Raw genomic sequence first — 22,588 nt, forward strand, 5'->3', positions numbered from 1 at the left:
AAGTTGATACTTGGGGAGCATTTTCAAAGTAGTTGTACTCTTTGAAAATAAAGTGGTTTAAGTGATTACTCTTCGGAAGAGTAAACATGCCAAAATTTGAGGAATTACACTTGATTTAAATTGGCACAACTAATCAAGAGTAAAAGAAATGCCAAGTTGGGTTTTGGCATTTTCTTGAGAAAATGTGGGCAATCAAGGATTAGATATTAATTAAGCTAAGGATTAAGGATACTTAGATATATTATCTAGGTATATTTTATTTATGCTAGTTTTTCATGATTGTTTGCCCATCACATGCCATGACATCATATTTTGTATACATGCTTATTATGAAAAATAAACAAAAATATCATGTCATGTCATACATACATCATATAACTATAGTATGTTTTCTTTTGAAAATTACTTATTTTGATGTATGCCATAAAATCATCATTTATTAGTTTTTAAATTCCTTATAATTAAGGACAATGGAATTTACTAACAAGTGGCATCCTAGGTGGATGTTCATAAATTAAAATGCCTAGATAGATATGCATGATCCCTAATTTAGGGCAAAACCAAAATCTACATCTCACAAAGACTATAACGGGACTTATATGTATTTTAGTACACATTAGAGACAAGTGAGATGTTAGGATGATGAACAAAACTCAAGATGTTGATTTAGTGCATCTTATTGAGTTTTGATTTCATCAAAAACACATAATTATGTGTTATCTAATCATTGGAAAAGCTAATGTACAAGTCATGTGCATTGAGCCAAAAGAACATGGTTGGAAATTGATTTGAAAATGATTTCAAAATACTTTTGAAAAATCTTGGTGAAGGCTATCTTTTGATAGTAATCATCATTGAAAAGTTAGACACAAATTAAAAAAAAAACATAAAAGTTTTCAAAAGCTTTCAAGTTTATGTCAATCTTTGAAACTAAGAAGTATTTTCTTATAAAACTATTTTTTCCATGAATATATATGCTTTAAATAATACCTACAAGAATTTTCATTATTTTTAGAATTTTGTAGAATTTTTAGGACATTTCTGAATTTCGGCTGAAATTGAATTCAGAAATCAAATATGGTAATCAACAAGGCTAGTTGATTACCACATCCTAATCGATCAGGTTGATTGATTAGGAAAATTTTCGTGAGTACAGTAGCTCACAGAATTGATTACATCAATTGATTAACACACGGTAATTGATTGAATCCCAATTTTTAATCGATCACGGTTAGTCTTAAGCGATTACGAGTTTGGTTTAGGCGATTAAGACTCTGATTTAAGTTTAAATAAGTTTATTTAAGTTGATTAAGCCGTGTTTAGTCACGGTATTCATTCCAACCCCTAAGAAACTCATTTATGAACATTCAAGGGTAGGTTTCATGTTGAAAACAAGATTGAAATGATTAAGGAGGATTAAGATGGAGTTTAGATTGAGGTTCGGTGTCAATATTGATACTTGAACCTCAAAACTTCAAGTTTTGGGTTTCCTAAAGATTTAGGAATTCCAAGTCATTATTGGTGTAATGACAAAAGTTTGGAACATGTCTTTAGGGGGAGCCACTCTTTAAGGACATGCAAATTATTTTTCAAATACCATGGAAGGTGGTAAAACCTTCATTTGTGTGAATGCTCTAGGATGAGCATTATGAAGTGGTTCAATGCTCAAGGGTGAGCATTGGATATAATGAAGGGTATGAGACCTTTATTGTCATGTTGTGAATAACATGTGAGGTTGTGAACAAGATATGAGTAACTCTTTAGGGGGGGGGGGAGAGTTTTTTATATATGCCAAAGGGGGAGAATGTAGGGTTTAAGTTCGACCTTCATTACCTAAAGAGGGAGTTTGCCCTCGAGGAAAGGAAGAGAATTAAGGAAACCCTCATTCATGCTTTGGCATGAAGAAGAAGTTGAGGCTATGAGATTAGCCTAACTTAAAGGTATTGTCAAACATCAAAAAGGAGGAGATTATTGGTGCAATATCCCTAGGTCAAGGTTGACCAAGTTGACGAAGCCTGAGTTGGCTCAAGCTTGAGTCTTGGTGTTTGGATTTCAATGTTTGATAATATATGGAGATTGCAAGTACAATCATTTGTTTGATGAGATTGTTGGTGCAATTCCCCTTTGGTCAAGGTTTGACTAGTTTGATGTGAAGAAAAGTCAAGAAGGTCAAGGTTGATTGGATACTTGACTGGGAAAGTCCTAATTGGAGGTTAGGCAAAGGCATGTCCTGGTGAGTGAAACCAGGTAGTTGGAAAGTCCCGGTGAGTGAAGGCGGGCAGTGGAAAAATCCTAGTGAGTGAAGCCAGGTGAAAATCTTAGTAAGCGAAGCTAGGTGAAAGTCCTAGTTAGTGAAGCCAAGTGAAAGCCTAGTGAGTGAAGCTAAGCAGTTGGAAAGACCTGGTGAGTGAAGCCAGGCATGTGGAAATCTAGGGGTCAAGGTTGATCAGACAACTGGTGTTCTGAAGTCCAAGTAGGTCAAAGAAGTGATCAGATACTTGGCACAAGGAAACCCAGATGGGCCAAGGATGACCAGACATCTGGTGGAAGAAAGTCCAAGTGAATCATGGAGGACTAGACACTTGGCACTAGACAGTAAGTCCAAGCAGGTCAAAGGATTGATAAGATACTTGACACAAAGGAAAAATCCCAAGTGGGTCATGACCGGACACTTGATGTAGAAGTCCTCGGAGGTCAAGGTTGACTAGATTCTAGGCAATGAGGAGTCTTAACATGTCACGGTTGACCGGATGTTGGGGAAAGGAACCCTAGACTTCGATTTGGAAGTTTGGGTTTGGTAATCGACTAACCTAGTCGATTACCATAGCTTAATCGATTAGACCAATCAATTAAGCTATGTTTACGAAGTCCACAGAAAGTTTGGTAATCGACTAACCTAGTTAATTACCGTAGCTTAATCGATTAATGTAATCGATTAAGCTAGGATTTCATAATGCACAGAGAGTTTGGTAAGCGATTAAGTCGGGAAGCTTAATCACTTATGGTTGTTGTCGCGCTAATAGAAAGCCTCCTAATCGATTAGCCTAATCGATTAGGAAGGCTTAATCGATTAAGCTAAAAAACTAGTCGTTGTACGACCATTAAGAGGCGTTCGCGTGCACTATTTTACTTGCTCTCTTCTTCCACTCTTTGCGATTTCTCTCTGGTGATCTCGTAAGTTCTTGAAGTTTCTTAGGGCAAAGTGTTGCTACACTTCCAAGGTTAAGAGGCGTTCCACACAAGAAGAAGAAGCAATTTAGGGTTTCATGTTGTAAATCTTGTAAGATTTCATTTGCATTTTGCTTTTCTTTTCTTCTTGTTGTATTGAGAGTTTGTGCAAGGCTTCTCCACCTTTAGTAGTTATTGAGAAGGAGTGTTTTCATAGTGGATGAGTGAGTAAGGGTCAGATCCTTGGATTAGTCACCTCTTCTTGAGGTGGTTACCAAGTATATCTATTGTAACGCCCGAAAATTCTCAAAACTATTTTAGAATTTTTCTATGATTTTTCTGGAATTTTTAGATATTTTTCCGGAATTTTCCGAGTAGCGGAAGTAGCAAAAATAATTGGAACCGTAAAATAGCTTAGGCGGGAATCGAACCCGAGACCTATGGTATACGGGATAAGGTTAGTAACCGGTTGAACCCAGCAGGGCCGTGCTGAAAGGAAAGGGGATCAATTATATTTATAATTGGTTTGGCCGAGTTAATTATTTAGTATAAATAGGAAAACATAAGTTGGTTTGGTTTATTTTGTGTTGGTTCGGCAACTCTCCTCACAAAACCTCACGCCACCTTCCTCTCTCAAACCCTCACCGCCGCCTCTCCCTCTCCTCCTTTTCACGGCACACCAAGCCCCCAAGGGCCAAGGGAACTTCTTCCGGCGACGACTCCAACACGAAAAAGGTTCTTCTCCGCGAGAGGAACGTGAAGACGCTAGTGGATCGTCGAGAGGATCGTTTCCATCGGAAAACCAGCGATTTGAATCGTAAGAAATTACGAATAGGAGGTAAGAAACCCCTCACCTGCAGTATAATAGCTCCGTTTGGTTTTCTACGCATTAGTTTTAGCTATATGCAGGTTTTTTTTTCGGCACATAGGGTGTGTTTAAACCCTCCTCCAGGATTAGGGATCTAGTTGAGCACCTCTAGACGGGCCGGACACGTTGGTCTCCTTTAGTTGGAGATTCTAGACGTTGTCGGGTGCCTAGAGGTGATATCCCTATTAGAGGAGAGAGTTGGAGCACACCAAGTGTTCGGTAAAATGTTAGTATAGCTAAATACCACCTCAGTTATGTTTCATAGCTCAGTTAAATGCATTAGGAGCATTTAAAATAGCGCATTAGTTTAGTTCAGTTTATGGGACTACGGTCCAATGGGTGGGCTCCCACAGTCGCCTCTAGGTTCAGATAACCTAGTTCTAGGTTCAGATAACCTAGAAACAGCAAGTTAAAACAGTTAGCTATATTCAGTATTTTATTTTCAGTGGCACTGTACTGGATCAGATATCCATTGGGTTGGACTCCCACAGTCGTCCCTAGGTTTAGATAACCTAGTTAACCCTACTAAATTCGGGACTTGCAAACCCGGGTCTAGTTAGGGATGCGCGCATAGCAAGTGGGCCCAAACAGCATGATTACTATTTTCACTTATTATGATATTAGCTTTCAAACTCTTAATCTAATCCAGTGATTATAGTTTAAGATCAGTTTTAGCGCAGTTCAGTTTCAGTTCAGTATCATGCTCCAGTTTAGTTTTTCCCTGTGAATATGCATGATAACTTTATGTGCAGTTGTTATACATGTTTTTATGTTCAGGTTTAGATATGCCATGATTGTATGCTTATATGCCATGCCATGCTAGTTTATTCAGTATATCCAGCATATGTTTTAAACAGCATGATTTTAAATCATATTTGCATCGTTGCATGTTTTTGTGAGGTATATGGTTTCTTACTAAGCTTTTTAGCTTATAGATACTACTTTTCTTATACTGCAGATAAAGGTAAAGGAAAAGTGGACCAGTAGCGGAGGCTGGAGGTCAATGCAGATCAAGATGTGTGTGGCAGGAACTGGAATAAAAGATCCTCTAGGGATTTGCACCTACTATAGCATTTTACAGTTCATTAGTTTAGTTTTCGTGGTTTATGCTCTTTTGAAATGCTAGAATGTTTAACTCATGGAAGATTGGTTTAAGTTGTTAGTAATTATGTTAGAACACTAGTTTTTATGTCATCAGTATGTTCCTCATGTAGTGTATAACTCATATGTGAGATTTTAGCACGAACAGTGCTGAAATCGTAGTTCGTGGTTGAATGGAACTCGATCGGTCTCGCACCGATCGGGGCACAAGCGATGTCCTGGATCGGTCCACCGACCGATCCAGGAGTGCATGTAGGATCCTCCGGATCGGTCAACCGACCGATCCAAAGACGATAAGAGTGTTCCGAGAGTTTGGTGTTCGATCGTGCTCCGACCGATCCAGATACTTGATCGGTCGCCGACCGATTCAGCCCACACCGGATCGGTCTGCCGATCGATTGGAATGAATCGATCGGCCCGATCGATCTGTGGATCGATCGACAGGTTCGGTAGGTAGTTGGGAAGTTTAGTTTATAGTCCCTAGCTCAGTTGGGATGTCCAGTTTCCCTCCCCTAGCATGTGTACAACTCTTAGGTACACCTAGAACATTCAGATTAGTTTTTCAAAGATAATAGTTAGTAAAATTTTAATTAGCCCAGCTTTTCGCGCAGTATAGCACAGCATAACTGTAGCGATTCGCCTTACAGCCTAATAGTTAGAAGGCGGGTCGTTACAGAGTGGTATCAGAGCAGTGTTCCATTCTTCCTACACACACATCAGCATTGTACCTGCAGCTTCCAAGTAAGGATACCTCTACTCTCTTTATTGTTTCTTGCTTTCTAGTTACAGTTCATGTTTATATGACTATTGCCTGTTAGTCTGTGCTAGTCTTTTAACATGATATCAGTAGTTATATAACTGCAATTACCTTAGTTATGTTATGTTCTCTATGATGTTAGAAATGGCACGAGGACGCCCAGCTAGAAGGGCACTAGCTACTGAGCCCCAGCAAGAGGCAGGCAGTTCAGTGCCTCCTCCTGACCTTACAGCATTAGTGGCAACAGAGTACCCCCACAGTCACCCCGGAACCGAATCTGACGACTCCGGTAGTCTTAGAAGTTCCACCAGCTCAGCCTACAGCACCAGCACCAGCACCAGTACCAGCACCAGCAGCCCCAGCAGCTGAGCCAAGAAAGGAAGCCTATCTGATCCAGTGGCAGCGAGTCAAGCCAGAGAACTTCTCAGGCACTAGTGAACCATGGGATGCACAAGCCTGGTTCAAAACACTGGAGAGCATGATGGAGCTTCTGGACTGGCCAAAACACGAGAAGGTGAAGTGTGCCTCCTTCTGCCTGACAGGAGACGCACGCATGTGGTGGGAAAGAATCAGAACGAAGCGCACAGTGAACCAGATGACATGGGCTGACTTCGAGAAGGAGTTCTTCGAGGATTCTTTCATATGCGGGTTACAAACCGCCACTACAACGAGTTCACAGAGTTTCGTCAGGGCAACCTTTCAGTTGAGGAAGCCGTGAAGAAATTCAATAGGTTGGCTCGTCTATGCCCAGAGCTGGTCAGCACAGAGAAGGAACGGATCCGGTTGATGCTCAAGATGCTGAGGCCAGAGATAGCAGTGAACGTGGCTGGTGGCATACATAGGCCACAAACCACAGAGGAGTTGGTGAGCAGTGCCTTGACCACAAAGCATTACCAGAACAACATAAAGCAGCAGAAGCAAGTCTCCTCAGAGTCCAAAGGCCAAGGAAACTCTCACACCCAGAAACAGCAAGGCCACAGCTCTAACTGGAAAGGGAACTCCAACAGCAAGCGCAAATCAGGGAGTGACTCAAAAGGAGGACCATCTAGCAAGCGACCCAGTTATCCAAAGTGTGCCACTTGTGGGAAATTCCACCCAGGGGTTTGTCGCAAGGGCACACGAGGATGCTTTGAATGTGGACAAGAAGGGCACATGGCCAAGCAGTGCCCCAACAAGACCGGTCTTCCTCAGCCACAGCAGATTCAGTACGCAGGCCAGCCATCTCAGTTATATCAGATGCAGGCCGCTCTAGAAGGTCCACTTATCAGCCAGGGCAGATTAGAAGCCCCTCCAGCTATGGCGAATGCGAGGATCTACTCACTCACCAGAGAGGACGTAGCCAATGCCTCGACAGTCGTCACAGGTCAGATTAGCATTTTTCAGTATAGTGCTACTGTTCTCTTTGATACTGGGGCAACCCATTCATATATAGCTAGGATGTTCTCCGAAAAATTAGAAATACCCCCAGAGGTACTCAGTGGTCAGTTTCTGACAGCACTACCTTCAGGAGAGATCATGGCATCCACGCACTGACTCAGAGCAGTGCCGGTCATTATAGCAGACAGAGAGCTCTTTTGTGATCTGATAGTGCTAGAAATGACTAACTATGACGTCATCCTTGGGATGGACTTTCTGATCAGATACGGTGCTTCCATAGAGTGCCGTAAACAGAAAGTCGTATTCCAACCCGAAGCAGAAATACAGTTTGAATACCTCGGAGAACCAAAGAGAAAAGCCAGAAAATTTCTCTCAGCAATGAAGGCACAGAAGTTGATGGATTCGGGATGTACGGGGTACCTAGCACATGTAGTCAATACCAGCCAGGACAAGGACCAACAGCTAGCAGAGGTCCGAGTTGTATGTGACTACCCAGCAGTCTTCCTTGAAGAGTTACCAGGCCTAGCACCAGTCAGGGAGATTGAATTTGAGATAGAGCTTTTCCCCGGCACCAATCCTATTTCCAAGGCGCCCTACCACATGGCTCCAGCAGAACTGAAGGAACTTCATGAGCAACTACAGGAGCTGCTTGACAAGGGTTTCATACGCCCTAGTCACTCACCATGGGGAGCGCCCGTTGCTCGTGAAGAAGAAGGATGGAAGCATGCGGCTATGCATAGACTACGAGCACCGAATCAGTCACGATCAAGAAGTATCCTCTTCCCGAATAGATGACCTGCTCACCGCTTAAAGGGAGCGCAGTGTTCTCTAAGATTGACCTCAGATCAGGATATCACCAAGTCGTGGTCAAGGAGGGTGATATACCAAGACAGCATTCAGACCCGATACGGACATTACGAGTTCGTAGTCATGCCTTTTGGCGTGACAAATGCTCCAGCTACATTCATGGATCTCATGAACAGAGTATTCTGGAGTATTTAGATAAGTTTGTTATTGTGTTTATCGATGACATTCTTATCTATTCAGAACTCAGGAAGAACATTGAGCACTGAAACTAGTATTGCAGACCCTTCAACAGACCACTATACGCCAAGTTCACAAAATGTGAATTTTGGTTAGATCAGTGTCCTTCCTGGGTCACATCATCTCAAAGGATGGTATCATGGTAGATCCCAAGAAGATAGCGTAAGTAACTGGAAGAGACCTAAGAACGCCGGCGAGCTTTCGGGATTAGCAGGATATTACAGAAGTTTGTAGAGGACTTCTCCGGTAGCCTCCCCACCGAGCTCTTACCGAAAGAAAGAAAATTTCAGTGATGAGGAGTGAGAACTTCAATGAGCTAAAAGGAGGTTGACCAAGGTTCCATTTTGGCTCTACAGCGACACCAGCTTTGACATCTATAGTGATGCCTCTAAGTTGGGACTAGGAGCAGTACTGATGCAAAATGGCAAGGTGATCGCCTATGCCTCCAGACAACTCAAGGATTATGAGAAGAATTACCCTACTCATGACCTTGAGCTGGCAGCAGTAGTGTTCGCTCTCAAAATTTGGAGACATTACTTATATGGAGCTCAGTGCAGAGTGTATACAGATCATCAGAGTCTGAAGTATTTCTTCACTCAGAAGGATCTGAACATGCGACAGCGCAGGTGGCTTGAGCTGGTCAAGGACTATGATGTAGACATCCTCTACCATCCAGGGAAAGCCAATAAGGTAGCAGATGCACTTAGCAGAAAATCCAGTGCTACCTTATTATCTCTTACAGCCATGTCACCGCCCCTACAGAAGGAGATCGTAGATTTCGGTCTCGAACTCATCGTTGGACAGCTCTCTACTATGACCTTAGAGTCTACCTTGCTTGGTGATATTCAGTCAGCTCAGGAGCAGGACCCTGAAATTCAGAAGGGCTAGCAGAATCAGAAAGTAGAGAATTCAGAGTGTCCGATAGCGGGGTGTTGTATTTTGGTGACAGACTCTGTGTTCCAGATCAGGAGGAGCTACGGAGACAGATTTTAGATGAGGCTTACAAGACTCCCTATGCGATGCATCCAGGTTCCACCAAAATGTACCAAGACCTGAAGAACCATTTTTGGTGGCCCGGGATGAAGCGAGACATCGCCAGATATGTTAGCATCTGCCTCACCTGTCAGAGGGTCAAGGCAGAACATCAGCGACCAGGAGGAGTTCTGCAGCCTATACAGATTCCAGAATGGAAGTGGGAGGATATCTCTATGGATGTCATAGTGGGACTACCCAGAACCATGAATGGTTTTGATGCCATCTGGGTAATCGTCGACAGGTTGACTAAATCAGCCCACTTCTTAGCTATCAAGATATCCTACTCCATGGAGAAGCTAGCTCAGTTATATCTCCAGGAGATCGTCAGACTACATGGAGTCCCACGAACCATCATTTCAGACAGGGACAGCAGATTCACATCACACTTCTGGGAGTGTGTACAGTCAGCTTTGGGCACGAAGCTAAAGTTCAGCACAGCCTTCCATCCTCAGACAGATGGACAGACGGAGCGAGTAAATCAGGTACTCGAAGATATGCTCCGAGCATGTGCCCTAGATTTCAAAGGAAGTTGGTGCAAATATCTGAGTCTAGCAGAATTTGCATACAACAACAGCTATCAGGCCACTATCGGTATGGCACCTTACGAGGCTCTCTATGGGCGGAGGTGTAGATCTCCAATCTGCTGGTATGAGAGTGGTGAACAGAAGGAACTAGAGCTTCAGACAGATCTAGTCACGGATACCACAGCAGCTATACAGAGGATAGAGACAGCTCAGAGCCGCCAGAAAAGCTATGCTGATACACGGCGCAGACCCTTAGAGTTCTCAGTCGGGGATACAGTGTTCCTCAGAGTAGCTCCCATGAAGGGAGTGATGCGTTTTGGGAAGAAGGGCAAGCTTAGTCCCAGATATGTGGGACCATACCTTATCAGCAGAAGAGTGGGCAAGGTAGCATATGAGCTAGAGCTACCCCAGGAAATGTCAGCTGTCCACAACGTATTTCATGTCTCTATGCTGAAGAAGCATACCCCAGATGCCACCCAGGTGATTGAGCCCCAGTCGGTACAGATCCGCGAAGACCTCAGCTATGATAGTCGGCCTATTCAGATAATAGATCGAGCAGTTAAGAAATTGCGGAACAAGGAAGTACCATTAGTCAAAGTCATTTGGCATAGTCACACAGCAGAAGAGGCAACTTGGGAGACAGAAGCCAGCATGAGACAGAAGTACCCAGAATTGTTCTAAATTCGAGGACGAACTTTTTATAAGGTATGGGGGATTGTAACGCCCGAAAATTCTCAAAACTATTTTAGAATTTTTCAATGATTTTTCTGGAATTTTTAGATATTTTTCCGAAATTTTCCGAGTAGCGGAAGTAGCAAAAATAATTGGAACCGTAAAATAGCTTAGGCGGGAATCGAACCCGAGACCTATGATATACGGGATAAGGTTAGTAACCGGTTGAACCCAGCAGGGCCGTGCTGAAAGGAAAGGGGATCAATTATATTTATAATTGGTTTGGCCGAGTTAATTATTTAGTATAAATAGGAAAACATAAGTTGGTTTGGTTTATTTTGTGTTGGTTCGGCAACTCTCCTCACAAAACCTCACGCCACCTTCCTCTCTCAAACCCTCACCGCCGCCTCTCCCTCTCCTCCTTCTCACGGCACACCATGCCCCCAAGGGCCAAGGGAACTTCTTCCGGCGACGACTCCAACACGAAAAAGGTTCTTCTCCACAAGAGGAACGTGAAGACGCTAGTGGATCATCGAGAGGATCGTTTCCATCGGAAAACCAGCGATTTGAATCGTAAGAAATTACGAATAGGAGGTAAGAAACCCCTCACCTGCAGTATAATAGCTCCGTTTGGTTTTCTACGCATTAGTTTTAGCTATATGCAGGTTTTTTTTCGGCACATAGGGTGTGTTTAAACCCTCCTCCAGGATTAGGGATCTAGTTGAGCACCTCTAGACGGGCCGGACATGTTGGTCTCCTTTAGTTGGAGATTCTAGACGATGTCAGGTGCCTAGAGGTGATCTCCCTATTAGAGGAGAGAGTTGGAGCACACCAAGTGTTCGGTAAAATGTTAGTATAGCTAAATACCACCTCAGTTATGTTTCATAGCTCAGTTAAATGCATTAGGAGCATTTAAAATAGCGCATTAGTTTAGTTCAGTTTATGGGACTACGGTCCAATGGGTGGGCTCCCACAGTCGCCTCTAGGTTCAGATAACCTAGTTCTAGGTTCAGATAACCTAGAAACAGCAATTTAGAACAGTTTAGCTATACTCAGTATTTTACTTTTCAGTGGCACTGTACCGGATTAGATATCCATTGGGTCGGACTCCCACAGTCGTCCCTAGGTTCAGATAACCTAGTAAACCCTACTAAATTCGGGACTTGCAAACCCGGGTTAGTTAGGGATGCGCGCATAGTAAGTACAGTTGCCGGGCCCAAACAGCATGATTACTATTTTCACTTATTATGATATTAGCTTTTAAACTCTTAATCTAATCCAGTGATTATAGTTTAAGATCAGTTTTAGCGCAGTTCAGTTTCAGTTCAGTATCATGCTCCAGTTTAGTTTTTCCCTGTGAATATGCATGATAACTTTATGTGCAGTTGTTATACATGTTTTTATGTTCAGGTTGAGATATGTCATGATTGTATGTTTATATGCCATGCCATGCTAGTTTATTTAGTATATCCAGCATATGTTTTAAACAGCATGATTTTAAATCATATTTGCATCGTTGCATGTTTTTGTGAGGTAGATGGTTTCTTATTAAGCTTTTTAGCTTATACATACTACTTTTCTTATACTGCAGATAAAGGTAAAGGAAAAGTGGACCAGTAGCGGAGGCTGGAGGTCAATGCAGATCAAGATGTGAGTGGCAGGAACTGGAATAAAAGATCCTCTAGGGATTTGCACCTACTATAGCATTTTATAGTTCATTAGTTTAGTTTTCGTGGTTTATGCACTTTTGAAATGCTAGAATGTTTAACTCATGGAAGATTGGTTTAAGTTGTTAGTAATTATGTTAGAACACTAGTTTTTATGTCATCAGTATGTTCCTCATGTAGTGTATAACTCATATGTGAGATTTTAGCACGAACAAGTGCTGAAATCAGAGTTCAGGGCTGAAATCAGAACTCTGATCGGTCTCCAGACCGATCAGGGCCTGGGCAGTGTCACTGGATCGGTTAGCCGACCGATCCAGACAGATACAGTAGGCTATTGTATCCTCCTGGATCGGTCAGCCAACCGATCCAGCACGATACAGTAGTGTTCCAGAGAGTTTCGGGTGCCTGGATCGGTCTGCCGACCGATCCAGTTGGGAACAGAACGACCGCAGCTCCGATCGATCTGTGGATCGATCGGCAGGTTCAGTAGGTAGTTGGGAAGTTTAGTTTAGAGTCCCTAGCTCAGTTGGGATGTCCAGTTTCCCTCCCCTAGCATGTGTACAACTCTTAGGTACACCTAGAACATTCAGATTAGTTTTTCAAAGATAATAGTTAGCAAAATTTTAATTAGCCCAGCTTTCCGCGCAGTATAGCACAACATAACTGTAGCGATTCGCCATACAGCCTAGTAGTTAGAAGGTGGGTCGTTACATCTATAGTGTTAGCATTTTCTTGAGTGTCCACTACAAGAAATTTTAGATTTAACCACACCTAATAGACAATAGTTTTTCGAGAAACTGTTGTCTTTTTGCCATTTAACAACGGTTTTATTGAAAACCGTTGTTGTTCACCATAATTTTTTTTAAATGACAACGGTTTTTAAAAAACTGTTGTCTAATGTATGTCAAAGACAACGATTTTTAAAAAATTGTTGTCTAATGTATATCAAAGATAATGGTTTTAAAAAAATGTTGTTTTTTAGCGTTGCTTACATGATAATATACAATAGTTTTATTAAACTGTTGTCTATTGAATGTTGTTGAATCCAAAAAAAATAATAGTTTTTTTTAACTTCACGAAAAAAAACTCATGAACAAAGAGTTTTTTTGTTCGGGTGAGGCTAGGTCACTGATAATGAGCATTTTTATTAGTTATTTTGGCTCTTAGACTTAGTATTTTTACCTTCTCACAAGCTTAATTTGGTGTTTATATTATATTTTGTGAGTAGGAATTCATTTTGGGCTTAATTATAAATTTTCTATAAATTGTGGAATTTAATTGCATATTTTGATGTGGTTTTGTAGGAAATTCAAAGAGCCATGGATTAGGGTTGAACCGGATCAAATTTGGCTTGATTTGAAGGTCAAATGAGGAAAATCAAGCTAAATTAATGTAGACCGTTGATCAAGATCCAGTGAAATCCTACCCCTTCATTCAGATCTAAGTGATCCAGCCTTTCATCATGATTTAAAGCGATCTGGACCGTTGATCTAGAGCTTAAGGCATCCAAGGGTTCATTCAAGAAGTGGAGCTCCAATTCAAATTCAATCCAAAAGTCCACTCTTCAAACCCAATTTCAAAAGTACAATTTCATCCTCTTAATGGATTCGGATCCCATTAACCCGAAATCTCAACTTCTCAACCCAATATCCAAAATCCAAAAGCCCACTTTTAATCCTATTGGTTATTGGATTCGGATTCCTCCCCTTAACCGAAAACCCGAACCCATTAAGAAAACCCACCTCCCCTTTTCTTCCTCACGCACGGAACAGAACCCTGGAATCCCTCTTCTCGCATGATTCTCTTCCTCGCGCCAAGCTAGGGCAGCGGTGACAACTCCCCACACCGCGCCTCCTTCTTCTTTCTTCTCTCCGGCCAGCGGCTTCTCCTTTGCTTTCACTGCCGCCGGCCGGCCAGCCAATACAGTCCACTCTTTTCTTCTTCTCAGATTCCAGCGGCGAGCGGCAGCAACAACTCGGCAGGGGGCAGCAACCTTCGGCGACAGATCCGACCAACTCCACCTTGCCGGAGGGGTTCTCCGGCAAGAACCTTCACCTCCAGACGTTCTTCCTTCACTCCTGCCTTCTGGGGTTTAGGCGGCAGCAAGAAGAAGGCAGCAAACGGATTCATCTCCATTTTCGATCAGGTTCCAGCAGAGGGGTTCTCGCTGGAGGATTCGTTCATCGTCCCCATTTGTGTCGAAGAGTGCAGCGACCAACAGAGTGAGCTACTGTCCACCGGTTTTGGGGTTCCGAGCCGGGCCTTTCGTGTGACGGCGAAGGGTAGTCGTTGGTATTCAAGAATTGAAGTGTGGATTGTGGTTGGATTAGCTTAGTTTCTCTTATGTTTATTGTCAATTTACTTGTGTTGATGCTTATTGTTGAATGCTTGTAGCTAATTTGATCATTCATGTTTAAATTGCATTAATTATGTTTAATTAGTTTCACGCCTACAACGTGTTCGATAAATTGCTTCAACCAAGAGTTAGGTTTTATTTGATGCATTTTAGTTTGTTTAATTCTTGTTTTGTCTTGTTCTTAAAATTTCGTTAGGTTCTAGTTTTGATTGAATGCAATTAGGATAGATTAGCTTAGGGTTTCTTTAATGTTTTAGGTTTTGTTACATGCTTTAGGTTTCATTGCATACTTAGTTTCGTTAATGCTTTACTTTATGTTATGTCTATTGATAGATAATCTTGTATCGTAGTGTGACAATGCGATGTAGGAAAATCTTCAATGGTTAGTTAGGGTAGACATAGTTTTCTTTACTTGCTTTGTCTTTCATTTACTAGATTAGGTTTCATTTAATCCCCTCCACTTCTCTGTGACTCTTCAACAGTCTTTATGCTGCCTATGCTAGAACTGATAACTTCCATTAAAATCAAATGATTTCTCCCTTTTGCAGTAACATCCATTTAGTTCTTCGCTTCTGACTGATTAATATCTTTCTAGTTCCTTTGCTTTTTGAATTTTGGTGTATATGCAAGATCCAATGATTTTAAATCACATTTTCATATTTGACTTAATGTGTAGTGTCCATCTCCATTCAGTCCCTTAGTAGATCAAGAATGTCATGCTATAGAATGTACCTCTTTTTTTATTGGAGAAGATGATTCTGTTTCCATTTTGATATCAGGTTCATAAGCAGGGTGTTGCACTTGGAAGATCTGTTGACTTGACAAAGTTTGATGGTTATGACCAATTGATCGAGGAGTAAGATCAGTTATTTGAATTCAAAGGAGAATTGATGGCTCCAAATAAAAATTGGATGATTGTATTTACTGATAATGAGGATGATATGATGCTTGTTGGAGATGACCCTTGGCAGTAAGCATGCTTCTAGATTCCTAATGTTCTTCTCTTATGTATATATATCTTCCATTTTCTATGTATAAAGTGGATATGTTGACAACTGGTGTTGTATAATTTTCTGCAGGGAATTTTGTGCTATGGTCCGTCAGATTTTTATATACACAAAAGAGGAGGTCCAAAAGATGGATTCAAGTACCTTGAACCCAAAAAATGAAGATTGTCCTGATATGAAAGAGAATGTCAAGGAAACAAAAGGCAGTCAATCTGCATCATCATCTAATTCAAAAAACTCATAGGCTTATCCTGCAATGTAAGTAGGAATCTCTTTTTGTTTAATATAAATTACCGTGATAATCATTTTATCCCATCATTTCCCAGGTTATTGAGATGTTTTATTTGAAAACTATGATAGGTTAGGTCCTTCTCCATTAATTCGACATTTGAATGATAACTCCAACAGTTAATCCCCGAGTACTTCATACTCATATTACAGCTAGTCAAGTATTTATGCAACATGTTATCTGTCAATGAAAATTAAACTGCATCCTTTGCAAGAAAGACTGACAACTAGAAAAATAGTTCAATATCGCTACTAGTATTTCATGTTTGGAAATTGATTTAAGACAGAAGTTTGCAGGCTGACGACATCTTTGCCATGTGCAATTCAATCTTTGTAGGATCTTGAAGCACAAACAAAGTGATTGTTTGTGTTTTATCTAAGTGATTGTTTGAACAGTTTTATAGCATGCATCTTGACAATTAATATAATTTTGAAGATCACTATCAAGGAAGAATGTTCAAAGGAAAGTAAAGGCTAAGGAGAAGATCACGTAATTAACTACACGGGTAGGTTTCCGTAAGAATTCAACTTTTTCTTGATCTATTCTTATGTAGTCCATGGTAACATTAAAGATTTCACTGTAGCTTATTTTCAGTATTCTAACATGTAAATTAATACACTTCTGTGGATCCTCCAAACAATCTAAGTTGTGATGGATTGATATCCCTTTATGTTCCAAACCTTTGTTTTTTTTTTTGGAGCTTGTAATTTTCATTGCAAACAATCCATATGGTGTATGAATTACATTCAGTCCAGTATAAACTTAGAACTTTCGCTTCAGAGGCAATTTATGGGTTTTATTCTACAATCATGTTTACTAATTGATCAGATTGATTAAGAAGGGTGTTGGAGTAGCTTGGTAAATTTGTTTTGCTAGGTTATGATAAATTAGCATTCAGCAGAATAGATATTTGGATTTCTTCTTAAAATCACATAGTAATATTTCTCTTGTCATTGGTGAAACAATCAATCCACTCTCATTATAACTTCCACAACAGAAAATTTTATGTTATTTGCCTACTACCAATGCAGTTTAACTGATTTTACATTGACTGAACAAGGTTGATTTTATTTAGGTATCAAACTCTCCCATTTGTTTTAGATATTACATGTCTTGTTTGTTAATTTCTCCAAACCATTATTTCTCAATTTGTTAACAAGGAAACTCATGTTAGCATAGTCATGATCAGAGCCTAATTATAGTTTACAATTATCTGAGTGTTATTGATTAACTGTTTGTTATTGATTAACTGTTCTGTCCTTTTTTCTGGTTCTTTTTTTTTAAATTTGTGCACTCATTTAGATGGTTTATTATTCTTGTTGTGATGAATTCAGGTCTAGTGAAAATACTGAAGAAGTATGACAAGAGAACAGGAGCACTTATCAGGCAGCCCTTCATCGAAAAGGTACTGCAGCAGCCATTCTTTACAACTGATCTCCTATACAAACTCGTGAAGGAGTGTGTGGCTATGCTCGACCACCTCTTCCCCAGTAATAACCTGTCAATTTCAGCAGAATGCGACGGACAAAATGGAGTGCCAAAGCCGGCATAATCAGGTGGGAGGGTTCCGGAGTTGGAGGAGATTGAATATATGTAGAGCTTATACATGAAGAGCACCGTAGCAGTGCTGCGGTCCTTGAAACAGATTAGGAGCAAAAGTTCAACAGTCAAAACAGATTAGAAAATCTCGTGTTATATTGTTCTACCTTTGTTTTAATAGTGTTATCATTTTGTTGGTTGCTTATGAAATTTCTTCAGAATGTTATAGATACTATTTTTGAATGTTAGAAAATTGTATATTAAATTTTATTTTGAAATTTAGTATTTTGAATGATTTATAATATTGTAAAATTGTGTATTAATTTTTTTTATTTTTTATCTAAAAAAGAAAACTGTTTTTCACCGTTGTCATAGATAGTTTAAAACTGTTGTTGAAGACCCTGTTATTAAAGGTAGACGCTCAAAGACAACGGTGAAAAGCTGTTGTCTTTGAAGGAAAAGACAACGGTTTTCATCGTTGTAAAACTGTTGTCTTTACCTTCAAAGACAACGGTTAAAAACTGTTGTTTTTGGGCACCCCTTTTAACAACACGGCCTTTAACAACAGTCCAAAAGGGGCTACGACAACGGTGAAAAACCGTTGTTGTTAGGCTTTTTTCTTGTAGTGGTCTTTCGTTGCAACAACGTCATCATCAAGCAAACGGAGCTATTCACCCCCCTTTAGCTCCAAAGTGTCCTAACACTTTAGAGTTAGAGGTTTCATCAAATTTTATATTTATTGTTTCTTCAATTCTAAGGGAACTTTTATTATAAACTTGGTAGGCTCTACTATTTAGTGAGTACCCTACAAATATCTCAGTTTTAATTTTTGATATAAATTTTCCTAAATGTTCTCTTTTGTTTAAGATGTGGACATTACATCCAAATACTTTGAAATAATTAATGTTGGGTTTTTTATTGTAATAAATTTCATAGGAAGTTTTATTATGTATTTTATGAATTATTGTTCTACTTGCAGCTTCAACCCAGAGGTATTTAGGTAGTTGATATTTATTAAGCATTGTCTTAGTGATTTCTTACAAGGTTCTATTTTTTCTTTCAACTACTCCATTTTATTAACGTGTTTTAGGACACAAAAATTCTTGGTGATAGCCATTTTCTAAAATAGAATTTTATAAATTTATTATTTTTAAATTCCCCACCATTATGGCTCTTAATTTTTTTGATTTTTAACTCTATTTCATTTTTAGTTTGCTTACAGAAATTATTGAATATTTCAAATGTCTCATTTTTATTTCTTAAAAATTTTACCCAAGTGAATCTAGATTAATCATCAATTATTACTAGATAATATAAACTACCATTTATTGACTTAACCCCATGTGAGTCAAATAGGTCTAAATGTAATAATTCTAGTATAGAATTGGTTTGCGTTTGATTTGTTAGTTTATGAGTTGATTTGGTATATTTCCCTTGTTGACAAGCATTATAAATTGTTGCTTCCAAATTAGGTAATTTTGGTAGTCCTCTAACTATCCCATTTAATTTAGTGAGGTTTCTAAAGTTAGTGTGGGATATTTTTTTTATGTCATAGCTAAGTTTCCTCTTTTTGTGTCAAGTGATACTTAAGTGAGGAATTGGCTAGTTTAATTGTATATATATATATATATATATATATATATATATATATATATATATATATATATATATATATATATTATGTCTAAATCATTTTAATTTTATAGTAGGATTTTTTATGTGTTTAATTAAACATTTAGATGATAAGAACCTAACCTTATAACTAGAGTCACACAATTGACTTATACTAAGCAAATTGAATTTAAAATTTTCAATAAGTAATACTTTACCGATAAAGAAATTTGACTCGAGTTCAATGTTACCTATGCCAATTACCTTAAGTTTATCGTTGTTCCCAAAGGCAACAATTCTGAGGCTTTTATATTTTGTTCGATAAATATGGTATGATCTGTTGGGATCTAGCGCGCCAAAGACGTGGAAACGTAGCGGAAAAATTACTAGATCCTTTATCCAGCAGATCCATGCGAAGGGAAAAGCATTGCATACAAACAATCTATACTAAGTTACATGATAGGATTATACCTTTGTTGCATGCCCTTCGCAATCCCGACAGCAACCTTTTCTTTGGATCCAGATCTCAGCGCGTTCAAGCGTCCGTGCCTCTATGGTATCCACACGAACATATCCTTCGTTCGTCGCACGAACTAAGCCTTTGGAGAAGAACCATCTTCTTGTGCTAGCAAGAAATATGGTTCAGCCAAACGTCAAGAATCAGCCATGGAAGGAGGAGGAAGAAGAAGGAATCTCAAGAGTCACCTTTTCTCATCTAATTCATCTAATGAAAATTAATTGACAAAAACCTCTTTATATTCATCCATTGAATACCAAGGGTTTTTGTCTCTTTGTATTCCTCCTAATGGGTTGGATTTATTATATTGGATTAACCATTAATCCAATAACCTAATAAGTTTAACCTATTGAGTCTAATCCATTAATCCAATGTGTCTAATTCAGATTGGACGCAATCTAATGAGTGGGTTTATTTGAGTCTAACTCAATTAGTAACCAAAAGGCCTAATCATCTCATGATTGGTTCTTAGGGCTAATTACTAATAATCTCCCACTAGCACTAGTGCCAATCACTACTAAGATGACACAAACACTTTGTATTTACCCATTATTCTTAATATCCTTAGTATTTTAGTCAAACTAAAATACTCATCTCCAAACCAATATGTTCTTTGTGTGTGACCCTATAGGCTCTCATAACGTTGGCAATATATCCAAATCAACATTTGTGATACATAAATAATGAGCGGCATCAAGCAATGCATCATTGCTACCCAAGTGGCGAGAAAGTCGAGATCTGACCTAACCTGTCCGTGGCTATTATCTTGTATGACTCAGTCCCTCTATCCTTGATATCTAGATTAATCAATAAGGCATAGACCGTGTCATCCTCTTATCAATTTTTGTGTTTCTTGATCTCTAAGTACACACACTATATAAATAAGCTCAATATCTCATATTAACTCATCTGAGTATGACCATACATTCTTGTGTCCTACTAATCAAGGGACCCGCAGATCTCGCTTCCGTTATATGGAAGGGATAGATCCCATCTACATCACTCACACCCCTCCGTAAAATTTATTGCATACCCAGTGATCGACTTTATAGTCCACCCTGTTACGGATGACGTTTGATGATATCAAAGTACACAACTCCTTACGTAGGGAACCGTAGTGACTTTAGGTCTAAGGACTATTCATACTAATAGAGAATGTTTATGACACTCATATAATGATCCATGAAACATCTCATGGCGGGTTATTCAGTATATATTCTCTAATATATACCCATGTGTCAACCTGATATCTCATATCCATGACTTGTGAGATCAAGTCATCCGTTGACCTATATGCTAGTCTCAACACATTAATATCGTCCTTGTATATTAATGCTCGACTAGGAACAGTTAAGATTAGTGTTCTCTACAACATCTCACTATCAATTCATCCAATTGATATACTGTAGATAAGAACCTACTACCCAAGGACATTATTATATTTATTCATTCGACACTGAACTGAAGTAAATATAATAACCATAACCTTTGCCTTCTAATGATATAACAAAATATGATACAAAATGTCCAAAGTCAATCAACTCTTGATTGCCTCTTAGGGCTTACACTAACTATCTCCTTATGTAACTAGTGTCAATCACTGAAATATCTAATATCCATTGACCTAGTGTGACCATCATACTTTATCGGTGCCAAAGCCTTGATCAAAGGATCCGTAATGTTAACATTGCTTGGTTCTCTGCATATCATCATATCTCATATATCGATGATCCCTCGAATCATTGTAGTATCCAATACCCAAGACCACTATTTATGTAAAATACATGCCCTAACTACGATCTAGAATCGTCCTTGTCAATTTGGAAGCTTGCACCACTGTAACCCTTTACAGCAAGCTTTTCATTGCCTCTAAAGATCAAGAAATAGTCTTGAGTTCTTCTCAAGTACTTAAGAATATTCTTGACTGTTATCCAGTGGCCTTCACCTGGATCTGACTGGCATATGCTCGTCATGCTTAATGCATACGAGACATCTGGGCGAGTACAAAACATGGCGTACATGATAGACCCTATAGCAGATGCATAAGGAATCTGATCCATGCGGTCCTTTTCTTCCTTATAAGAAGGACATTGAGTCTTCGAAAGACTTACACCATGTGACCTGGTAGGAATCCCTTCTTGGAATTCTACATGACAAAATGTTTAAGCACCTTGTCAATATATGTACTCCGGCTTAGACCAAGTCATCTCCCGGATCTATCTCTATAGATCTTGATGCCCAAAATATAGGCTGCTTCACCTAAGTCCTTCATTAAGAAACAAATCCCAAGCCAAGTCTTCACTGAGTGAAGAGTGGGGATGTCATTTCCAATGAGAAGTATGTCATCTACATACAATATGAGAAAAATGATTGTTCTCCCACTAACACTAACCTTCTTATAGACGCAAGGTTCATCTGCATTCTTAATGAAACCAAACGTTTTGATCGCATCATCGAATCAAAGAATCCAGCTTCTAGAAGCTTACTTTAATCCATAAATGGATTGTTTCAACTTGCACACCTTTCCAACATGCTCTGGATCGACAAAAACCCTCAGGTTGTGTCATGTACACATCCTTGAGTATATTTCCATTAAGAAATGTGGTTTTGACATCCATCTACCAGATTTCATAATCATAGTAAGCAGCAATAGCAAGCATGATCCGAATGGACTTGAGCATCGCAACTGGTGAAAAGGTTTCATCATAGTCTATACTATGAATTTGCTTAAATCCTTTATCTACCAATCTACCTTTATAGGTATATGCCTATCCATGTCAGTCTTCATCTTGAAGACCCACTTACACCCAATGGGTTTAATCCCTTCAGGTGGATCAACCAAAGTCCATACTTGGTTACTGTACATGGATTCTATTTCGGATCTCATGGCCTCTAGCCATTTCTCAGAATCTGAGCCCTGTACAACTTTCTGATAAGATGTAGGCTCATCAAAACCAATAAGCACTACATCACTGTGGTCAGACAAGAGAAATGATTATCTCTCAGGTTGATGACGAGTCCTATCAGATCTACGTAGAGCATGTGCTACTTGAACA

General features: G+C 39.5%; 1 long non-coding RNA gene across 3 annotated transcripts; it reads left to right on the forward strand.

Moving 5' to 3' along the window:
- Positions 1 to 15,208: 15,208 nt before the first annotated feature.
- On the forward strand, positions 15,209 to 17,446 carry LOC122012348. Of its 3 annotated transcripts, none has more exons than XR_006120193.1 (5): positions 15,209 to 15,539; positions 15,649 to 15,834; positions 16,202 to 16,370; positions 17,200 to 17,270; positions 17,377 to 17,446. It is a non-coding gene; the product is annotated as an uncharacterized LOC122012348 (long non-coding RNA). The 3 variants fall into 3 exon arrangements; XR_006120192.1 differs by having other exon boundaries at positions 17,380 to 17,446; XR_006120191.1 differs by having other exon boundaries at positions 17,200 to 17,446.
- The last annotated feature ends 5,142 nt before the right edge of the window (positions 17,447 to 22,588 follow it).

This window comes from Zingiber officinale, chromosome 8A (genome assembly GCF_018446385.1).
Source record: "Zingiber officinale cultivar Zhangliang chromosome 8A, Zo_v1.1, whole genome shotgun sequence".
NCBI classification, from domain to species: domain Eukaryota; kingdom Viridiplantae; phylum Streptophyta; class Magnoliopsida; order Zingiberales; family Zingiberaceae; genus Zingiber; species Zingiber officinale.